A 24,670-nucleotide genomic window follows, 5' to 3' on the forward strand; every position below is an offset into this window, starting at 1 on the left:
CCTTACACATGCATGAGGCAAGTTTTGTAAAAACGGGCTGCATTCTCTGTTGTGTAAGTGTGGAATAAAGCAAGTTCTGCTGAAGCCGGCTGGATAGGCTTCTAGGGGAAGCTGAACGGTATTTGTTAATAAACTAAAAAAAATATTTAAAAGACGTCTAAAGTGAGTTTTGTAGGAATGGTCCTCAGTTACGACGTACCAAGCTAAGGCGGGAGACATCGAAAAAGACGGCCGGAGTGGCCGAGCGGTTCTAGGCGCTTCATTTTGGACGCGCGCGACCGCTGCGGTCGCAGGTTCGAATCCTGCCTCGGGCATGGATGTGTGTGATGTCCTTAGGTTAGTAGGTTTAAGTAGTTCTAAGTTCTAGGGGACTGATGACCTCAGACGTTAAGTCCCATAGTGCTCAGAGCCATCTGAACCATTTGAACATCGAAAACGAGTTTTGGAAACAACGGAAATGAAAATTCTGCGAAGGATTACAGGGAAAGCACTGCGAGATAGAGGGAGAAAAGTGAAAGCATTAGAAAAGTGTGTAGAGTAGATTCCATTAGTACATAAGAGAGAGTGCGTAATACATAAGAGTGAGTGTGAGAGGAATGATCACATAGAGAGGATGTATGAATGGAAGATTGCGAAAATCGTAAGAAATAAATTGCCAGCTGGTAAAAGAAATATTGGTCATCCAAGGAAAAATGGAGCGCGAAACTCAGGGTAGAGTGAGGGGTACTGAAGGAAACAGGCTTTAGATCAGGAAGAAAAGAAGTAGATGGTTCAAATGGCTCTGAGCACTATGGGACTAAACATCTGAGGTCATCAGTCCCCTAGAACTTAGAACTACTTAAACCTAACTAACCTAATGACATCACACAACACCCAGTCATCACGAGGCAGAGAGAATCCCTGACCCCGCCGGGAACCGAACCCGGGAACCCGGGCGTGGGAAGCGAGAGCGCTACCGCACGACCACGAGCTGCGGACAAAAGAAGAAGAAGAAGAGATTGTGACCCATATAGAGGAATATTATTTTCCCTTCGCTCGTGGAGCAACTGGAATGCCTTGCGAAACGGCAATATTAGTACGAAAAACGCTCTGCTATGCCTCGCGGAATAGCTATGTAGATGCGGTTGTACTGCGCGCACTGAAACGCTCAAGTTGGCAGCACTGCAAGGGTACTAAACTGGTGCGCCAGCAATTGAGGTTGCATCTGTTCTCTCTCTCTCTCTTTCTCTCTCTCTCTCTCTCTCTCTCTCTCTCTCTCTCTCTGTGTGTGTGTGTGTGTGTGTGTGTGTGTGTGCGTTCAGCACGCAGGAAGCACAGCCTCAGATTTCGCGGGACTCAAAGACAGCTTTTGTAGCCGTGTCAATCTTTCAGCAGAATGAATGAACGCACGACACGCTCAAGAGAAAGACAAACAGGTGTTTGGCACCGACTGCGTCAGCTCTCACCTTCTTCCTTCCAGAATGGTTCTTTCATTCCACAGCAAAGTGTGTGGTGATTTGAAACTTCCTGGCAGATTCAGACTGTGTCCCCGACCGAGACTCGAACTCGGGACCTTTGCCTTTCGCGGACAAGTGCTCTACCGACTGAGCTACCCAAGCACGACTCACGCCCCTTCCTCACAGCTTTACTTCTGCCAGTACCTCGTCTCCTACCTTCCAAACTTTACAGAAGCTCTCCTGCGAACCTTGCAGAACTAGCACTCCTGAAAGAAAGGATACTGCGGAGACATGGCTTAGCCACAGCCTGGGGGATGTTTCCAGAATGAGATTTTCACTCTGCAGCGGAGTGTTCGCTGATATGAAACTCCCTGGAACATTAAAACTGTGTGCCGGACCAAGACTCGAAATCGGGACCTTTGCCTCTCCCGGGCAAGTGCTCTACCAACTGAGCCCCGTCCTCACAGCTTTACTTCCGCCAGTACCTCGTCTCCTACCTTCCAAACTTCACGGAAGCTGTCCTGCATCATTTCTTGCGGGTCAGACACTCCTGATGGAAAGGATATCACAAAGGTGCAACGTAATGCCGGAGAAATCGTCAAGTACTTGTAATTAGGCTGTTTAGGTTCTTATATTGGTAACGCCACGGCCACGTAGCGCTCTCTGTATGAAAATCACTGGCTGTGCTGTGTGCAGTCTGTGGCTAGTTTGCATTTGTTGACATTCGCTATTGTAGTGTTGGTCAGCTGGGTGTGAACAGCGCGTAGCGTTGCGCAGTTAGAGGTGAGCCGCCAGCAGTGGTGGATGTGGGGAGAGAGATGGCGGAGTTTTGAGAGCAGATGATCTGGACGTGTGTCCGTCAGAGAGAGTAAATTTGTAAGACTGGATGTCATGAACTGATATATATATATATATATATATATATATATATATATATATATGTATATTATGACTTTTCAACACTATTAAGGTAAAGAAATTGTCTGTTCTCTATCAAAATCTTTCATTTGCTAACTATGCCTATCAGTAGTTAGTCCCTTCAGTAGTTTGAATCTTTTATTTAGCTGGCGGTATTGGCGCTCGCTGTATTGCAGTAGTTCGAGTAACGGAGATTTTTGTGAGGTAAGTGATTTGTGAAAGGTATAGGTTAATGTTAGTCGTTGCCATTCTTTTGTAGGGATTTTTGAAAGTCAGATTGCGTTGCGCTAAAAATATTGTGTGTCAGTTTAGTGTTGATCAGAATAGATAAAGAGCGAAATGTCTGAGTACGTTCAGTTCTGCTCAGCTGTTTGAAAAATCAAATAACGTAAGAGATTTATCAGCACAGTAATTCACTACTTTTTCTAAGGGGACGTTTCGTACTGAAGGTGGAAGACGAGGAAGCGGCGGGAATAAATCTACGTAAAAGTAGTGGAAAAAGTTAGTCTAGATCGCGATAGCTATTTTATCCAAAATTCTTCACAATAGCACCGTGAGCTGAAGTTGACGATGTGCTGAAGCTGCCCACTAAATAAATCTGTCGTGGGGGGTTGTGGGCCGTTCTTGCATAGCTCAGTCGACAGAGCACTTGCCGGCAAAAAGCGGAGGTCCGACGTTCGTGTCCCGGTGCGGCAGGTTGCACGTTTCTTGTTGTTGTTCAGCCACGTAGACGAAGCACAACCACTGTCGGACTTTTACTCACTCTTCCGTCGCATGCATATAGAAAGCGTCCATATTTCTTTCAAACTGCTGCATATACACGTCTGGCACATGTTTTATTAGATTCGTCAGACCAATAACAACAAAATAAATGTAAATCGTGCTTTACTTTAACCTCGTACAGTTCTGAGACGGCTTCATACACTCCTGGAAATTGAAATAAGAACACCGTGAATTCATTGTCCCAGGAAGGGGAAACTTTATTGACACATTCCTGGGGTCAGATACATCACATGATCACACTGACAGAACCACAGGCACATAGACACAGGCAACAGACCATGCACAATGTCGGCACTAGTACAGTGTATATCCACCTTTCGCAGCAATGCAGGCTGCTATTCTCCCATGGAGACGATCGTAGAGATGCTGGATGTGGTCCTGTGGAACGGCTTGCCATGCCATTTCCACCTGGCGCCTCAGTTGGACCAGCGTTCGTGCTGGACGTGCAGACCGCGTGAGACGACGCTTCATCCAGTCCCAAACATGCTCAATGGGGGACAGATCCGGAGATCTTGCTGGCCAGGGTAGTTGACTTACACCTTCTAGAGCACGTTGGGTGGCACGGGATACATGCGGACGTGCATTGTCCTGTTGGAACAGCAAGTTCCCTTGCCGGTCTAGGAATGGTAGAACGATGGGTTCGATGACGGTTTCGATGTACCGTGCACTATTCAGTGTCCCCTCGACGATCACCAGTGGTGTACGGCCAGTGTAGGAGATCGCTCCCCACACCGTGATGCCAGGTGTTGGCCCTGTGTGCCTCGGTCGTATGCAGTCCTGATTGTGGCGCTCACCTGCACGGCGCCAAACACGCATACGACCATCATTGGCACCAAGGCAGAAGCGACTCTCATCGCTGAAGGCGACACGTCTCCATTCGTCCCTCCATTCACGCCTGTCGCGACACCACTGGAGGCGGGCTGCACGATGTTGGGGCGTGAGCGGAAGACGGCCTAATGGTGTGCGGGACCGTAGCCCAGCTTCATGGAGACGGTTGCGAATGGTCCTCGCCGATACCCCAGGAGCAACAGTGTCCCTAATTTGCTGGGAAGTGGCGGTGCGGTCCCCTACGGCACTGCGTAGGATCCTACGGTCTTGGCGTGCATCCGTGCGTCGCTGCGGTCCGGGCCCAGGTCGACGGGCACGTGCACCTTCCGCCGACCACTGGCGACAACATCGATGTACTGTGGAGACCTCACGCCCCACGTGTTGAGGAATTCGGCGGTACGTCCACCCGGCCTCCCGCATGCCCACTATACGCCCTCGCTCAAAGTCCGTCAACTGCACATACGGTTCACGCCCACGCTGTCGCGGCATGCTACCAGTGTTAAAGACTGCGATGGAGCTCCGTATGCCACGGCAAACTGGCTGACACTGACGGCGGCGGTGCACAAATGCTGCGCAGCTAGCGCCATTCGACGGCCAACACCGCGGTTCCTGGTGTGTCCGCTGTGCCGTGCGTGTGATCATTGCTTGTACAGCCCTCTCGCAGTGTCCGGAGCAAGTATGGTGGGTCTGACACACCGGTGTCAATGTGTTCTTTTTTCCATTTCTAGGAGTGTATTAGCGAAGGTGCTAAATTTCAGGCAAAATCTTTTATTAGCCGTAACTCCCTAACTAAACATTTGCGAACCTGTAACTTTTTTCTTTAGTTTTACTTGTAGAATAACATATTAAAATATTTGCATGTCTTTGTAAATCACCCTGTGTATATGATAACAAGTATTCACTATATCTGCTTTGCAAAAGCAGATATGCATTAGAAAATTGTAGCGAAATGCAGGAAGATCTGCAGCGGATAGGCACTTGGTGCAGGGAGTGGCAACTGACCCTTAACATAGACAAATGTAATGTATTGCGAATACATAGAAAGAAGGATCCTTTATTATATCATAGCGGAACAAACACTGGTAGCAGTTACTTCTGTAAAATATCTGGGAGTATGCGTGCGGAACGATTTGAAGTGGAATGATCATATAAAATTAATTGTCGGTAAGGCGGGCACCAGTTTGAGATTCGTTGGGAGAGTCCTTAGAAAATGTAGTCCATCAACAAAGGAGGTGGCTTACAAAACACTCGTTCGACCTATACTCGAGTATTGCTCATCAGTGTCGGATCCGTACCAGGTCGGGTTGACAGAGGAGATAGAGAAGATACAAAGAAGAGCGGCGCGTTTCGTCACAGGGTTATTTGGTAGCCGTGACAGCGTTACGGAGATGTTTAGCAAACTCGAGTGGCAGACTCTGCAAGAGAGGCGCTCTGCATCGCGGTATAGCTTGCTGTCCAGGTTTCCAGAGGGTGCGTTTCTGGGTGAGGTATCGAATATATCGCTTCCCCCTACTTATACCTCCCGAGGAGATCACGAATGTAAAATTAGAGAGATTCGAGCGCGCACGGAGGCTTTCCGGCAGTCGTTCTTCCCGCGAACCATACGCGACTGTAACAGGAAAGGGAGGTAATGACAGTGGCACGTAAAGTGCCCTCCGCCACACACCGTTGGGTGGCTTGCGGAGTGCAAATGTAGATGCAGATGTAGATGTAGACAACCATATATAAGTGAACAACTACCTGTGAAACTTGAATTTCTACGACAATCAGAACAATGAAAGAACGTATTACAATATAGGTGCAACATGAAATCATCGAACAAGTTTAAAATGTTACTGAAAAACAAAATTACATCTAACAGCAGTAATAGTGTACTCGAAGTTGACGTTTGTGAATCTACAATGTTAGGACTGTACTGATGAAGCGAATAGAGCCGAAGTAAGCCTATATGCCAAAATAAAATGTCATAGAGAATAACGCTGAGTTATAATGGCATCTGCAATAGTAATTTACTCTAATAGAGATGGAACCGATAGGCACCACTAGATCGAGTGTCTCTTATTGCTTACTGTAAAAAAAAAAAAAAAAGTGGTTCAAATGGCTCTAAGCACTATGGGACTCAACATCTCTGATCATCAGTCCCTTAGAACTACGTAAACCAAACTAACCTAAGGACATCACACCCATCCATGGCCGAGGCAGGATTCGAAACTGCGACCGTAGCAGCCGCTGGGTTCCGGACTGACGCCCCTAGAACCGCTCGGTCACGGCCGGCTGTTACTGCACAAATCGTGTTACCGTAGTTGACAAATACTTCGCAAGAGTTTTCTATCAACTAGATGAAAGCAGATGTAAGAAGTGACCTGGATTGGCGAAGTTAAAAAAAAAAAAGTTCGCGATTATTTGTTGTGTATATTTCAGTTTCTGACTTAGACTATGGCTGTGTCGTAGCTCTCGACATGAAACAGGAAATCTCAGATCGATTCTTGGTATCGAAAGAAATGTCAGTGGACAGGACGTTTCCGTCAAAATAACTGATGTTTCAGACAGGTATGGTGGTTCGGGATCCTGCCCGTTTTCACTGCCCGCTTTCACACAAAGCTCATATTGGCGCGCGCTCTCCCAAGGATAACAAAATGTCTCTTAATAACGTAATATGACAATTCTAACGCGTCAAAAATGTTACGCTCGCAGAAGTTGTAAAGAGATCAGATGAACGAAAGGCAAAAGCGGTCAGTGGGAACGGTACACAGGCGTGAAAATTGAATAAACATGCCAGGTGTAATCTAAAATGTGGAAAAAATAATAAAAGGAGACTACAGAAATGAAAGGGGAAGCAACCTGACACACGGACTTGTGAAGACAATGTAATTATATTAGTGGAAGTCCCTGTTTGCAATGAAAGGCGGTATTGTGTCGACTTTAGCAGCACATATATAAAGGTTACCCATACAGTACATCTGACGTTAATGTCTAAAACATTGTAAATTTGGTCACGGCCTGAATTTCGATAAATACTGCACTATTTACCAAACTGCTTTTAGCTTGCATATGTCAGCATACTAACTCTTACTCTTCTAACATTTTTTTTTTTTTTGTCGTCAGTCTTCTAATTAGTTTGTTTCGATCCACAACGAATTTCTCTCCTGTGTCAATCTTTTAATCTCAGAATAGCACTTGCAACTCCACTTCCTCAATTACCTGCTGCATGTATTCCTATCTCTGTCTACCTCTACAGTTCTTGCTCTCTTCAGTTTCCTCTAGTACCACGGAAGTTATTCCCTGATGTATTAACACATGTCATACCATCCTACCCTTTCTCGTTGTCAGAGTTTTCCGGATATTCCTTTCCGCACCAGTTCTGCGGATAACTTCCTCATCCCTTATTTTAACAGTCTATTTAACTTTCAACATTCTTCTGTAGCACCACATCTCAAATTCTTCGAATCTCTTCTGATCCGGTTTTCGCCACAGTCCGTGTTTCACTACCATGCAATGCTGAGCTCCAAACGTACATTCTCAGAAATTTCTTCCTCTGGTTAAAGCCTGCGTTTGATGTTGGTAGACCTCTCTTGGTCAGGAATGGCAGTCCTAGTCTGCTATTGATGTCCTCCTTGCTGTCTCTGTCATCAGTTATTTTGCTGCCTAAATAGTAGAATTCCTTAACTTCGTCTGCTTCCTGGTCACCAATCCTGATGTGAAGTTTTTCGCTGTTCTCACTCCTGCTACTTCTCATTACTTTCGTCTTTCTCTGATTTACTCTCAATCCATATTGTTTACTCACTAGACTGTTCATTTCATTCAACAGGTCCTGTAATTCTTGTTCACTTTGACTGAGGGTAGCAATGTCATCATAGAATTTTATCATTAATATCCTTTCAGCTTGAATTTTAATCCCAGTCCTGAACGTTTCCTTTATTGTCGTCATTATTTCTTCCACGTATAGATTGAACAGCAGGGACGAAACACTACATCCTCGTCTTACACACTTTTTACTCCCAATACTCCGTTCTTGCAGTTCCAGTCCTATTGTTCCTTCCTGGTTCTTGTAGATATTACCGAGCGAGGTGGCGCAGTGGTTAGCACACTGGACTCGCATTCGGGAGGATGACGGTTCAATCCCGTCTCCGGCCATCCTGATTTAGGTTTTCCGTGATTTCCCTAAATCGCTTCAGGCAAATGCCGGGATGGATCCTTTGAAAGGGCACGGCCGATTTCCTTCCCCATCCTTCCCTAACCCGAGCTTGCGCTCCGTCTCTAATGACCTCGTTGTCGACGGGACGTTAAACACTAAATCTCCTCCTCCTCTTGTAGATATTGTATATTACCCACCTTTTCTATAGCTTACTCGCATTTTTCTCAGAATTTTGAGTACAGCCCACCCAAAACAAATTGATTCCATATTGACATCAGCCAAGGCAGGAACAGTCGGGCGAGCAATACATCGTTCCTCTCGGGCGGTAGTCGCGTGGGGCCGCGGTAATGGTACGTGGCGTTGAGTACAGTCCACCCAAAACAAACTGATTCCATATTCACATCAGCCAAGGCGGGAATATTACAGTCTAGCGAGCAATACATCTTGCAAAATCTGACAGTGTCGAACGCTTTTTTCAGGTCCACAAATCCTACAAACGTGTCTTGATTTTTCTTCAAGTCTTGCTTCCATCAACGTCGGAACAGTATCTCTGGTATCTTTGCGTTTCCTAAAGCCAAACTGACCGTTATTCAACACATCCACAATTTTCTTTTTCATTCTTCTGGTATATTACACTCGTAAGCAACTTGGATGCATGAGCTGTTGAGCTGACTGTGAGATAATTCTCGCACTTGTCGGCTATGCTTCTGGCCTTTAAAACTACAACACCAAGCAGGCGACATGCCCGTTTCCCGCGTTTGACACCTGTAGACTTTTTTCCTGACGGGAAAGCTGAAAGAGTCTGTCTACGAGGACACACCAACTACAGCCGATGATACGCAATGGCGTATTACTGCAGCCTGCTCGAATATCTCCGCTGAAATGCCGGCACGTCCCATACCAAACTGGGAGCGTGTACTGACGCTGCCGTTGGGCATTTTGGACGCAACCGGCGATGCTCAGTTGTCTCGTTACTTGTCAGAATCCACACAACACGTGTAAGCACTCGTGTAGTTACTTCGTGTCTGCTCCCACAGGTATTGTACAAGTGAGGGTATGGCAACTTTTCAAAATACACCACTGGCCATTAAAATTGCTACACCAGGAAGATGACGTGCTACAGACGCGAAATTTAACCGACAGGAAGAAGATGCCGTGATATGGAAAAGATTAGCTTTTCGGAGCATTCACACAAGGTTGGTGCCGGTGGCGACACCTACAACGTGCCGTCACGAGGAAAGTTTCCGACCGATTTCTCATACACAAACAGCAGTTGACCGGCGTTGCCTGGTGAAACGTTGTTGTGATGCCTCGTGTAAGGAGGAGAAAAGCGAACCATCACGTTTCTGACTAATAAAGGTCGGATTGTAGCCTATCGCGATTGCGGTTTATCGTATCGCGACATTTCTGCTCGCGTTGGTCGAGATCCGAAGACTGTTAGCAGAATATACAATCTGTGGGTTCACGAGGGTAATACGGAACGCCGTGCTGGATACCAACGGCCTCGTATCACTAGCAGTCGAGATGACAGGCATCTTATCCGCACGGCTGTAACGGATCGTGCAGCCACGTCTCGAACCTTGAGTCAACATCATGGACTATCAGCTCGGAGACCACGACTGCGGTTACCCTTGACGCTGCATCACAGACAGGAGCGTCTGCGATGGTGTACTCGACGACGAACCTGGGTGCACGAATGGCAAAGCGTCATTTTTTCGGATGAATCCAGGTTCTGTTTACAGCATCATGATGGTCGCATCCGTGTTTGGCGACATCGCGGTGAACGCACATTGGAAGCGTGTATTCGTCATCGCCGTTCTGGCGTATCACCCGGCGTGATGGTATGGGGTGCCTTTGGTTACTCGACTCGGTCACCTCTTGTTCGTATTGAACAGTGGATGTTACATTTCAGATGTGTTACGACCCGTGGCTCTACCCTTCATTCGGTCCCTGCGAAACCTTACATATCAGCAGGATAATGCACGACTGCATGTTGCAGGTCCTGCACGGGCCTTTCTGGATACAGAAAGCACATTCTCCAGATCTCTCACCAACTGAAAACGTCTGGTCAATGGTGGCCGAGCAACTGGCTCGTGACAATACGCCAGTCACTACTCTCGATGAACTGTGGTATCGTGTTGAAGATGCACGGGCAGCTGTACCTGTACACACCATCCGAGCTCTGTTTGACTCATTGCCCTGGCGTATCGAGGCCACAGGTGGCTGTTCTGGGTACTGATTTCTCAGGATCTATGCACCCAAATTGCGTGAAAATGTAATCACATGTCAGTGCTAGTACAATACATTTGTCCAATGAATACCGGTTTACCATCTGCATGTCTTCTTGGTGTAGCAATTTTAATGGCCAGTAGTGTACGTTGTCTCATAAACACCACTGACATTCTAACTGACCCTACTTTTAGTTTCTTAGTGTCAACAGGCATAGTTTGATTTTAAGAACTAACAAAGAGTTACGGAAGCCCGAAATTTAGTGCGGAGGTCAATGCGAGATGCTGTTAATAATTTCCGCAATGAAACATTGTCTCCAAATATGGTAGAAAACCCAAAGGGATTCCGGTCGTATGTGAAGTACACCTGTGGCAAAAAACATTCAATACCGCCACTGCGCGATAGCGGTGGAAGTGTTACCGATGGTGGCGCCACTAAAGCGGAGTTACTAAATACAGTTTTCCGTAATTCCTTCACGAAAGGAGACGAAGTAAATATTCCAGAATTCGAAACCAGAAAAGCTGTTCGCATGAGTGACATACAAGTAGATCTCTTAGGTGTTGTGAAACAACTCAAATCAGTTAAGAAAGGCAAGTCTTCCGGTCCAGATGGTATACCAGTCAGGTTCCTCTCAGAGTATGCAGACACAACAGCGCCTTTCTTATCAACCATATACAACCGGTCACTGGACGAAAGGTCTGTTCCTAGAGACTGGAAAGTAGCACAGGTCACACCAATATTCCAGAAAGGAAATAGGAGTAAGCCATTGAATTACAGACCCGTATCACTGACCTCAATTTGCAGTAGGATTTTGGAGCATATACTGTACTCTGACATTATGAATCAGCTTGAAGAAAAGAGTGGAAAAGAGTGGAAACTAGCACAGGTCACACCAATATTCAAGAAAGGAAACAGGAGTAACCCATTGAATTACAGACACATATCACTGACCTCAATTTGCAGTATCATTTTGGAGCATATACTGTACTCGAACATTATGAATCACCTTGAAGAAAATGACTTATAGGTACATAACCAACACGGATTCAAAAAATATAGTTCTTTATTGCCATGAAGTAATGAGTGCTGTCGACAAGGGATCTCAGATCGATTCCATGTTCCTAGATTTCCAGAAGGCTTTTGATACCGTTCCTCACAAGAGACTATTAATCAAGTTGCGTGCATATCGAGTATCGTCTCTGTGTGACTGGACTCGTGATTTCCCCTCAGAGAGGTCACAGTTCGTAGTGACAGACGGTAAATCATCGAGTAGAACAGAACTGATACCTGGCGTTCCGCAAGGTAGTGTCATAGGCCCTCTGCTGCTCCTGATTTACATAAACGATCTAGGTGATAATTAAACTGAGCAGCCCCCTTAGATTGTTTGCAGATGACGCTGTAATTTACCGTCTAGTAAAATCTAGTAAAATCATCAGACGATCAATTCCAGTTACAAAGTGATCTAGAGATAATTTCTGTATGGTGCGAAAAGTGGTAATCGGCACTAAACAAAGAAAAGTGCGAGGTCTTCCGCATGGGTACTAAAATAAATCTGATAAATTTTGGGTATTCGATAAATCGCACAAATCTAAGGGCTGTCAATTCGACTAAATACCTAGGAATTACAATTACGAACAACTTAGATTGGAAAGACCGGATAGGTAATACTGTGCGGAAGGCGAAACAAAGACTGCGCTTTGTTGGCAGAACACTTAGAAGATGCGACAAACCCACTAGAGAGACAGCCTACAATACACTTGTCCGTCCTCTGCTGGAATATTGCTGCGCGGTGTGGGATCCTTACCAGGTACGACTGGCGGAGGACATCGAAAAAGTGCAAAGAAGGGCAGCCCGTTTCGTGTTATCGCGCAACAGGGGTGAGAGTGTCACTGATATGATACGCGAGTTGGGGTGGCAGTCACTGAAACAAAGGCGGTTTTCTTTGCGCCTAGATCTTCAGTCACCAACTTTCTCTACCGTATGCGAAAATATTTTGTCGACACCCATCTACGCAAGGAGAAATGATCATCACAATAAAACAAGGGGAATCAGAGCTCGAACGGAAAGATTTGGGTGTTCCTTTTTCCCACACACCATTCGAGAGTGGAATGGTAGAGAAGTAGTATGAAAATGGTTCGATGAACCCTCTGCCAGGCACTTAAGTGTGAATTGCAGACTAATCATGTAGATGTAGATGTTTGCATAAAAATTCACTTTCTAAGTATTATAACACTCTTGATCAGTACGACCCTATGGCTACCAAAACCGCACATCAACAGCCTTTCGATTTTTGCAACATTTGCAGCGCAATTTTGGGTAATTCACGCTGTGTAAGTAAACACAAATCACTGAATTAATGTGACGTTTGACTCTGAATTTGCGAAATTAATGTATCAATTCATGTTCGATCGACATAGATAGGAACGGCCCTAAAACGCTTCCTTGGGGGACACCTGCAACAAGCCATCAGACATGTAGTGATTTCTCTGAGCGCGAACAGCGCCTTGTTTCAATCGTGAAGATGCATCAATATTTACAGCAGAAAATGAGACATAATACACGAACGAACCCACGAAAAAAAGGCCAGCTAGCAGCTCGCATAGGAGGCGAGACCCATTATACAGCCGCAAGGTGTTTCGATAATGGCTCCCCATTAGACGAATTACGCGGGCATTTGATGGATGGGCCGAGTGCCGTCTGGTTATACTCACCACAGGCATGAATCACGTGTGGCGATAAGTTAGTGAAGGACGTACAGTGCTTTAGCGGAAATAGTACAACGAATTTTGTGCGGAGAAATAAATGGGTTGTGAACTCGCTGAATAATTGCAATGATTTGGAGATATTTGTTCTTGACCGGAAAGGGCATAAATACCCTCCAGGCCCATTAGAGTGAGGTCACAAAACTCGTGGGATAGCGATATGCACGTATACAGATAGCGGCAGTGTTGCGCACAATGCAGTACATTGACGGAGGTGTCATTTGTACTAAAAAATGGCTGTGAGCACTATGGAACTGAACTGCTGTGGTCATCAGTCCCCTGGAACCTAGAACTACTTAAACCTACCTAACCTACGGACATCACACACACCCATGACCGAGGCAGGATTTGAACCTGCGACCGTAGCAGCAGCGCGGCTCCGGACTGGAGCGCCTAGAACCGCTCGGCCACCGCGGCCGGCGTCATTTGTACTCAGGTGATTCAAGTGAAAATGTTTTTGACGTGATTATGGCACCACGACGGGAATCAACAGAATTTGAATGCGGAATGGTACTTGGAGCTACAGGCATGGAACGTTCCATTTCGGAAAGTGTTAGGGAATTCAATATTCCGACACCCACATGGTCAAGACTGCGCCGAGAATACCAGAAGATTTCAGGCGTTACCTCTCGCCACAGTCAACGAATTGGCCGACGGCCTTCACTTAACGACCAACAGCAGGGGTGTCAGTGCTGACAGACAAGCAAAACAGAATTGTTATGGAAGACAATGCACAATGTCACTGGGTCACCATTGTTGGCCGCTGCTGCTACGGTCGCAGGTTCGAATCCTGCCTCGGGCATGGATGTGTGTGGTGTCCTTAGGTTAGTTACGTTTAAGTAGTTCTAAGTCTAGAGCAGTGATGACCTTAGTTGGACTGTCCCAAAATTTTGAAAAAAGCGTACTACATTCAGTTATGTACAACAAATAGAGTTATATCAGCAATTGATCTAGCAAGTGAGCAGCAGTCAGTAAATAGGGTAGAATGCTCCAAATTTTTGGGTGTACATACTGAAGGAAACTTGAACTGGAAGAATCGTATTACTGTGCTTCTCCAGGAATTAAGTTCAGCTACCTTTGCTTTTCCTATATGACTAGTTGCTGATGTTGACAGCGAAGATACCAACTTTCTGACATATTTTGCATATTACCGCTCAATAATGCCTTAGGGAATAATTTTCTGGGGTAGCTCATCACTTACAAAGCAAGCTTTGATTGCCTAAAAGAGAGCAGTGAGGATACCATGTGGTGTTCACCCAAGGACATCAAGTAGCTACGCATATTAATTGCGACGTCACAATACATACACTGAGGAGCCAAAGAAATTGCTACATCGTGTAGGGCCCCCGCGGGCACGCAGAAGTGCCGCAACAAGACGTGGCATAGAGTCGACAAATGTCTGAAGTAGTGCTGGATGGAATTGACACCGTGAATCCTGCAGGGCTGTCCACAAATCCGTAAGAGTACGAGGGGGTGGAGATATCTTCTGAACAGCACGTTGTATGGCATCCCAGATATGTTCAACAATGTTCATATGTGGGGAGTTTAGTGGCCAGTGGTAGTGTTGAAACTCAGAAGACACTTCCTGGAGGCACCCAGGATCAATTGTGGACGTGTGAGGTGTCGCATTGTCCTGCTGGAATTGCCCAAGTTCGTCGGAATACACAATGCTCACGAATGGATGGTGATCAGACAGGATGCTTACGTACGTGCCACCTGTCAGAGTCGTATCTAGGCGTATCAGGGGTCCCGTATCACTCCAACTGCACACGCCCCACACCATTACGGAGCCTCCACAAGCTTGAACAGTCCCCTGCTGACATGCAGGGTCATGACGTTGTCTCCATACCCATAAACGTCCATCCGTTCGATAAAATGTGAAACGAGACTCGTCCGACCAGGCAACACGTTTCCAGTCATCAACAGTCCAATGTTGGTGTTGACGGGCCCAGGCGAGGCGTAAAGCTTTGTGTCGTGCAGTCATCAAGGGTACACGAGTGGTTCTTCCGTTCCGAAAGCTCATATCGATGATGTTTCGCCGAATGTTTCGCACGCTGACACTTGTTGGTGGCCCAGCACTGAAATCTGCAGCAATTTGCGGAAGAGTTGCACTTCTGTCACGTTGAACGATTCTCTTCAGTCGTCGTTGGACACGCTCTTGCAGGATTTTTTTCCGGTTGCAGCGATGTTGGGGATTTAATGTTTTACCGGATTCCTGATGTTTACAATACACTCGTGAAATGGTCGTACGGTAAAATCCGCACTTCATCGCTACCTCGGAGATGCTGTCTGTGTCCCATCGCTCGTGCGCCGACTGTAACGCCACATTAAAACTCACTTAGATTTTGATAACCTGCCATTGTAGCAGCAGTAACCGATCTAACAACTGCGGCAGACACTTGTTGTCTTCTATACGCCTTGCCGACTGCTGTGCCGTATCCTGCTTGTTTACATATCTCTGTATCTCAATATGCATGGTTCAAATGGCTCTGAGCACTATGGGACTTAACACCTATGGTCATCAGTCCCCTAGAACTTAGAACTACTTAAACCTAACTAACCTAAGGACAGCACACAACACCCAGCCATCACGAGGCAGAGAAAATCCCTGACCCCGCCGGGAATCGAACCCGGGCGTGGGAAGCGAGAACGCTACCGCACGACCACGAGATGCGGGCTCAATATGCATGCCTATACCAGTTTCTTTGGTTGGTTCAAATGGCTCTGAGCACTATGGGACTTCTAAGGTCATCAGTCCCCTAGAACTTAGAACTACTTAAACCTAACTAACCTAAGAACATCACACACTTCCATGCCCGAGGCAGGATTAGAACCTGCGACCGTAGCGGTGGCGCGGTTCCAGACTGTAGCGCCTAGAACCGTTCGGCCACTCCAGCCGGCTAGTTTCTTTGGTGCTTCAGTGTACTAGTCATACAGAAAGAAATGAACAAAATCGTTTTTGTTGGAAATTTAGTACTTGTATACATTTTCGTTGGAGGCCATTGTTTTCCAGTTATGCAAGAAAAACGCGTTTGAGGATCACTTTTGTAAAAATCAAATGTGTGTGAAATCTTATGTGACTTAACTGCTAAGGTCATCAGTCCCTAAGCTTACACACTACCTAACCTAAATTATCCTAACAACAAACACACACACCCATGCCCGAGGGAGGACTCGAATCTCCGCCGGGACCAGCCGCACAGTCCATGACTGCAGCGCCCTAGACCGCTCGGCTAATCCCGCGCGGCGATCGCTTTTGCACATTTTCCTCGAATAATTCGGAAACTACGGCCTCTAGCGAAAACGTATCCCAGTACAAAATGTAACTATGAAACACTAAATATCCTAAAAAACAGGTCACGTCCATTATTTTTGTGGAACTAACAGTTTGCGTGTAGTGAGGGAGAGAATGTGAAAATCTTGCGAGTGGTATTTGAAGGTGTTGCGGGTTGTATAAGACCTATAGGTAGGGGCAGCAGAATCGCGCTGTGTATACTCTACAGGAGGTGCATAGTCACAAAGTTTCAGTTATCACATTGACCAAACCGAAATTACGTAATTAAATTTCTGGTTTGTTTATAGTTACTTGTCATGCTGTGCTGGTACACACCCCAAATTCCTGCGACACAGAACTACAGCACGCAACAGCTTTACTTGCTTTCGAAAGGAAACAAAACTGCAACAATGGACGGCGAGTTTTTGGAAGTTCACCTGCATCATCATATGGTGGCAAAGACACTTCCATTGTCGTCAAGACAAAACTAAACCACGAGAAACCGAATGACTGACCATCTCTCTGTTACGAACTGGATACTGTGAGAGGATTCATCTACACCTACATCTACATGGATACTCTACAAATCACATTTAAGTGTCTGGCAGAGGGTTTATCGAACCACCTTCACAATTCTCTATTATTCCAATCTCGTATAGCGCTATCTGATTTCCCTTATTTCATCTTGGTGATCGTTCCTCCCTATGTAAGTCGGTGTCAACAAAATATTTTCGGAGGAGAAAGTCGGTGATTGGAATTTAGTGAGAAGATTCCGTCGTATCGAAAAACGCCTTTCTTTTAATGATGTCCATCCTAAATCCTGTATCATTTCTGTGGCACTCTCTCCCATATCTCGCGATAATACAAAACGTGCTGTCTTTCTTTGAACTTTTTCGTTATACTACGTCAGTCCTATCTGGTCAGGATCCCACACCGCGCAGCAGTATTGTAAAAGTGGACGGACAAGCGTAGTGTAGGCAGTCTCCTTAGTAGCTCTGTTACATTTTCTAAGTGTCCTGCCAATAAAACGCAGTCTTTGGTTAGCCTTCCCCACAACATTTTCTGTGTGTTCCTTCCAATTTAAACTGTTCGCAATTGTAATACCTAGGTATTTAGCTGAATTTACGTCTTTTAGATTAGACTGATTTATCGCGTAACCGACCTTTTTTAACGCTTTCCTTTTAGCACTCATGTCGATGACCTCACACTTTTCGTTATTTATAGCCAACTGCCACTTTCCGCGAGGATTGAACGCCCTAGCGATCGAAGAGCGACATACTCAACTTGCCATGTGCGGAAAATAATTTTCCGACAACCACTCCTCACTCATTAAATCTCCAATTACAAGGTGATGACGTCACGTACCGATAAAGAACTCACTGTGCAGAAAACGATAAAAAATTGCTCCGTGACACGCCATCATGATTCGCTCTTCTCTCCATGTATGGCGACCAGGAGACCAAAGCGCAATCTCGTAAAACTGGAACCGGATTCTGACGAGACCGTGACGTCATCGCCCTCGCGGACACAATTGAATCATCAACAGCCCACCCTAGGCTATATCACAGTGCCGGGTCGTTAAAAGTATACGGCCGCCCCTGTGAGTCAGCGTCCCGCTATACACCCATATATACGTCGCGAATGCTGATGGGGCTTCTCTCGCATATAGCTTTCGTGTTGACTAACGCCCCGTGTCGTCGGGGTGCTTTTTCTTTTTCTTTTAATTCGTCACGAGACCGTGACCGAACTGCTGGAGCACTGCACTCCAGATTGACAGATAGGCATCGCTCCAGCTGCAGCCGTGCTGGAGTCCAGCGCTGACGTCATACCCGGTCACCGCCACACACCGCGACACAATCATCGCATTATTACGCACTATTATCGTTACCTTACCTGTCCCGACTCTTAATGTGGGCCGTTATTAAATTATTTTGCTCGCCCTAGATTATCGAAATCAAGATGCTGTAGATTACGCCTAAATGCTAACCTCGCCCACCCAGCGAATTCGTTATTTTTTCTCTTCTTTACAGTTACGTAGGCTGCCCTCTCAGGGTAATAGACCAAGGGGGCCAGATTCGTCGTGGTATAAGACGGCGATGCGTTGGATTACGGACTTGGATAACACGTCATACAGTTTACAGAGAGAGAGAGAGAGAAAAAAAAAACTTTAATCTGTGCGTCTGATGCACTCCAACTCACAGACAGTCTAATGTTGTGTAGGAGTTTTGCAAGTTTCGGTTTGTTTATGAAATAAATTTTTCTGTTACCACTCACAGCCGGCCGCGGTGGCCGACCGGTTCTAGGCGCTTCAGTCCGGAACCGCGTGACTGCTACGGTCGCAGGTTCGAATCCTACCTCCGGCATGGATGTGTGTGATGTCCTTAGGTTAGTTAGGTTTAAGTAGTTCTAAGCTCTAGGGGACTGATGACCTCAGATGTTGAGTCGCATAGTGCTCAGAGCCATTTGAACCACTCACAATTTTCCTTTTGTTTATATTGTGCACAGCATATTTGCGGAAATAATTCCCCGTTTCCAACTGTGCTTTCCCGTGCTTTGCCATTTAATCGTGATGTTTTCGGCGTCTGAAGTATTGCATGGTTGTGCTGCCTTTTACAGTTATGTAAAAGGCACATCCAATTTTTAATTACTCGTCGATCTTTATACGGAGCTGTTGCGAGATTTAGAAAAATCTGTTCTAGAATGAAATTTTCACTCTGCAGCGGAGTGTGCGCTGATACGAAACTTGCTGGCAGATTAAAACTGTGTGCCGGACCGAGACTCGAACTCGGGACCGTTGCCTTTCGCAGTCAAGTGCTCCGGCACACAGTTTAAATCTGCCAGCAAGTTTGAAGGTTTCTTCTATTTACGAACTTCTTGTTGCCGAAAATGGTTCAAATGGCTCTGAGCACTATGGGACTTAACATCTGAGGTCATCAGTCCCCTAGAGCTTAGAACTACTTAAACCTAACCAACCTAAGGACGTCACACACATCCATGCCCGAGGCAGGATTCGAACCTGCAACCGTAGCGGTCGCGCGGTTCCAGACTGAAGCGCCTAGAACCGCTCGGCCACAAAGGCCGGCTCTTGTTGCCGACTTGTCCTGAAATTCCACGTCTTGGACATCACACATGATACATTAAGCTTATTCACTACACATATTTTAGAACACCTGGCTGTTTAATCAGTGTAAATACATAAAACTGCAGCTAGTCACTTTTTTTCTAAATAGTTATTTATGTAGTCCATCAGACTCATCTTTACAAGGTTTCCCGGAAGAAGTTCCACCTGTTATCCTTGAACTAGTTATGCAATTTCCGGAAAACCATCTGAAGATGAGCCTGAAAAGGTTCGAAAACCCGTTGATGGAATAATAAATAACTACTTCAAAAAAATCTACTGGTTGCAGTTTGATGTATCTACATCACACATAATTTCCTGCGCGCTGTACAAAATGGGAATTGCAAATGTATACAGGGTGGTCAGAAAGAGAGTGACAAGCTTGTAAGGGTATTGCACGGTGGGTTGTGCTGTGAAATAACTGTTGAGAGTAAAAAATTCGGTGCGTTGTACCGTTTCGGAGATAATTAGCACTGAAGTCAGCCAATCACGCAGGTTCAAACTGTCCGCCAGATACAATAGTCTAAGTTGTTCTCATAGCGTAGACGATAGCGCACGAGACTGCTGAGTACTTGGGCTTGGGTTCGATCCTCACTACGGTCCCATGTCCAATTTTTGTTTCGCTCTCTTGTTCGGTAATACTTGAGAACATTTTTGGCGGAGGAAAACAGCACTCTGGCAAAAACGCTCTGAAAATGGATCAAAAACATTTCTTTATTTCCGGCTATAATCCCAAAATCATAGCTCCTCAGACTACTTGTTTCGGTCAGCAATGATCATCTTCAGATCTCTTTTAAAAACATGTCCTAATGTAATAGGGCCGCAGTGACATCGTCAAAAGACAAAGACAAGGTTGTCAATACGGCTCCATTATATAAGGACATGTTTTTAATGGAGATCTTTGCTGACCGAAACCAGTAGTCTTATGACCTAACATTTTGTGATCACCGACGGAAACAAAGGAACTTGTTCTACACTTTCTGGATCACTGTTCGATTCGCGACCGTGTCGCAGCTTGTGAAAAATAGTCTTGACCGGAACAAAATATTTGCTTCCAACGGTTAGCTGTTCCGGTCAGAATGTGATCATCTTCAGAACATTTACACCGTGACGGTAGAAGGTGGTGGTGAACACACCAGGTATAACGTTTCTACGATAGTTCAGGAGATATGAGATGGGAGATCGACTCCTTGAAGAAGCGAGTGTGCAGCGGTTACTGGTGCATAACAAATCAGGAACAATGCCGAAAAAAGTAAGGAAAGAGAACATGGGGAGAAGACTAAGGAGTTCTGTAAAAATTGGAATATACGAGGAAAGAAGTAGAGCAGGTAAAAAAGGCAGCCAACCAAAAGACACTGTTGAGTCGGCATGTAGCTAATAACATTATCTGTTATTTTAAGTGATTGGTTTTCGTGATGTGACGAGCTCCTTGATTATGGGGGCTTTAATTTTGACCTATGGACATACAGACCGTTCCTAATACATGACATGTTATGTTGGGACAGCTTTTACTGAACGAATTGCTAATGTGAAGCTTGTTTGTCGTTCTGAAGAAGAAAGTTTTAAACTCGTCGAAACGATGGTAAAGGTTACTTGAAAAGCACCATTTATTGCAACTGGCTGCACGTCTTCTATACCTGCTGTTCTGTAACCGACGCTGTAAGTTCAGCCATATTAAAAATAAGGAAAAATTAAGAATCAGCGATCGATAGATTGAATATTTTCAAGAAGTATTATTGTATTTGAATAACAAAATAATGAGAGAACTAGAATTTAACTAATTTAACTAAGAAGGTAATCATTTAGCTGCAAGACAAGACGCCTACAGAGAAGAGAACAGTACTTGTGCTTTATACAGTTTGCCTTCTCTCTCTCTCTCTCTCTCTCTCTCTCTCTCTCTCTCCACGTGAGTTTCGCAGAGCTTGAGCGCTCGTTTCCGTTGCGCTCTCAGAGAAATTTCAAGTTGCAGAGTAATACTAGCAACGGGGAGAGCTTCCGCATGTGTGTGTGTGTGTGTGTGTGTGTGTGTGTGTGTGTGTCTCAGTGAGAGAGAGAGAGAGAGAGAAAGAGAGAATATTAGCAGCAGAGATCTCTGGCGGCTTGCAGCCAACCAACAAACCTCGTTGTGCTGCCCAGGGTTCAGTGAGGGGATTCCCCGTGATGGAACGGGGACTCCCCCTGTAACCAATGGCCGCTACGTGACGCGGCAACACAAGCGTGGGGGAGGCGCCGTGGGGAAATAAGGAGGGGGAGGGTTGAGGAGGGGGTGGGTGGACAAGGGGCAGGGGGAGAGGGTAACTCACAACGAGAGCAGAGCGCATTCATCTTGTACCCCTTCAAAGCCACAATTTCGCTTCCCTCCCACTAACGATTCTGGGAACTCGAAAATATTTTGGAAACATTTACGTGCTGCTGATGGCCGGCCGGAGTGGCCGAGCGGTTCTAGGCTCTATAGTCTGGAGCCGCGCGACCGCTACGGCCTCAGGTTCGAATCCTGCCTCGAGCATGGATGTGTGTGATGTCCTGACGTTTAAGTAGTTCTAACTTCTAGGGGACTGATGCCCTCAGAAGTAAAGTCCTATAGTGCTCAGAGCCATTTGAACCATTTTTTTTGCTGCTGATAAAATAAATCATTATTCAATGTTATTTACTATCATCTGATCATCTGATATTCATTGTAGCAAGCGGGAGAGATGAGAGGTATGTTTACTGGAAAAAATATTAACCAACCCATATTGTGTTCACAGTTTCTTAGAGCATTGATGAAATTGATGAACGGCATTATTTTTATATGCATGGTGGCTCAAAGTCACGGGTAATAACTTTTGTTATAGACAAAATGTTCAGTGACGCTAGGTGTCTCTCACTATCTACACTGCTGGCCATTAAAATTCCTACACCACAAGATGAGGTGCTACAGACACGAAATTTAACCGACAGGAAGAAGATGCTGTGATATGCAAATGGTCAGCTTTTCAGAGCATTCACACAAGCTTGGCGTCGGTGGTGACACCTACAACGTGCTGACAGTAGGAAAGTTTCCGACCGATTTCTCATACACAAACAGCAGTTGACCGGCGTTGCCTGGTGAGACGTTGTTGTGATGCCTCGTGTAAGGAGGAGGAATGCGTACCATCACGGTACCGACTTTGATAAAGGTCGGATTATAGCCTATCGCGATTGCGGTTTCTCGTATCGCGACATTGCTGCTCGCGTTCGTCGAGATCCAATTACTGTTTGCAGAATATGGAATCGATGGGTTCAGAAGGGTAATATGGAACGTCGTGCTGGATCCCAACGGCCTCGTATCACTAGCAGTCGAGATGACAGGCATCTTATCCGCACGGCTGTAACGGATCGTGCAGCCAAGTCTCGATCCCTGAGTCAACACATGGGGTCGTTTACAAGACGACAACCACGTCCACCAACAGTTCGACGGCGTTTGCAGCAGCACGGACCATCAGCTTGGAGACCGTGGCTGCGGTTACCCTTGACGCTGCATCACAGACAGGAGTGCCAGCGATGGTGTAATCGACGACGAACCTGGGTGCACGAATGGCAAAACGTGGTTTTTTCGGATGAATCCAGGTTCTGTTTACAGCATCACGATGGTCGCATCCGTGTTTGGCGACATCGTAGTGAACGCACATTGGAAGCGTGTATTCCTGATCGCCATACTGGCGTATCACCCGGCGTGATGGTATGGGGTGCCATTGGTTACCCGTGTCGGTCACCTCTTGTTCGCATTGACGGCACTTTGAACATTGGACGTTATATTTCAGATGTGTTACGACCCGTGGCTCTACCCTTCATTCGATCCCTGCGAAACCCTACATTTCAGCAGGATAACGCACGACCGCATGTTGCAGGTCCTGTACAGACCTTTCTGGATACAGGAAATGTTCGACTGCTGCCCTGGCCAGCGTATTCTCCATGTCTCTCACCAATTGAAAACGTCTGGTCAATGGTGGGCGAGCAACTGGCTCGTCACAATACGCCAGTCACTACTCTCGATGAACTGCGGTATCGTGTTGAAGTTGCACGGGCAGTTGTACCTGTACACGCGATCCGTTTGACTCAATGCCCAGGCGTATCGACGCCGTTATTGCGGCCAGAGGTGGTTGTTCTGGGTACTGATGATGATGATGAGCGTTTGGCGTCATTGGCCGGGAGGCCCCTCGCGGGGCAGGTCCGGCCGCCTTGGCGCAGGTCTTATTACATTCGGCGCCACAGTGGGCGACCTGCACGCCGGATGGGGATGAAATGATGATGAACACAACACAACACCCAGTCCCTGAGCGGAGAAAATCTCCGACCCAGCCGGGAATCGAACCCGGGCCCGGAGGACGGCAATCCGTCACGCTGACCACTCAGCTACTGGGGCGGACGTTCTGGGTACTGATTTCTCAGGATCTATGCACCCAAATTGCGTAAAAATGTAATCACATCTCAGTTCTAGTATAATATATTTGTCCAATGAGTACCTGTTTGTCATCTGCATCTCTTCTTGCTGTAGCAGTTGTAATGGCCGGTAGTGTATTATGCCCCTGAGAGACTGCAGCGCACAGGCACTCTGCCACACGCATATGTGATGCGGGTTGCCTACCATCCAGTCATCTGATTCACGCGAATGGCGTTAGGCTGGACAAAACCAAAGTTCCTGATTCACTTTTAAACATCTTTCTCCTCTTAGGCACACTCATTCTTATATTTGCTGATTGAAAACTCATGTAGGTGGGTACTATGCAGATGCAGCACATCTGACAGTAGACACCGATAGTCCGGCGAAATCTTGTCGTTCCAGAGATGGCGAATTCAATAAATAGACGCCTAGCATCGCAAGGAAGCGTAACTGGACATTCTGTCTACAAAGTAAGCTGTTCCCCATGACGTGATCTCCCATACATGTTTCACTGCGCCCGCATCTCGTGGTCGTGCGGTAGCGTTCTCGCTTCCCACGCCCGGGTTCGATTCCCGGCGGGGTCAGGGATTTTCTCTGCTTCGTGATGGCTGGGTGTTGTGTGCTGTCTTTAGGTTAGTTAGGTTTAAGTAGTTCTAAGTTCTAGGGGACTTATGACCACAGCAGTTGAGTCCCATAGTGCTCAGAGCCATTTGAACCATTTTTTTGTTTCACGGAAGGACTTCTAAATGTTTCAGCTGTGTGTACCAATGTAGTTTAACGCAACT

The sequence above is a fragment of the Schistocerca cancellata genome, chromosome 11 (genome assembly GCF_023864275.1).
Source record: "Schistocerca cancellata isolate TAMUIC-IGC-003103 chromosome 11, iqSchCanc2.1, whole genome shotgun sequence".
Classification (NCBI taxonomy): Eukaryota; Metazoa; Arthropoda; class Insecta; order Orthoptera; family Acrididae; genus Schistocerca; species Schistocerca cancellata.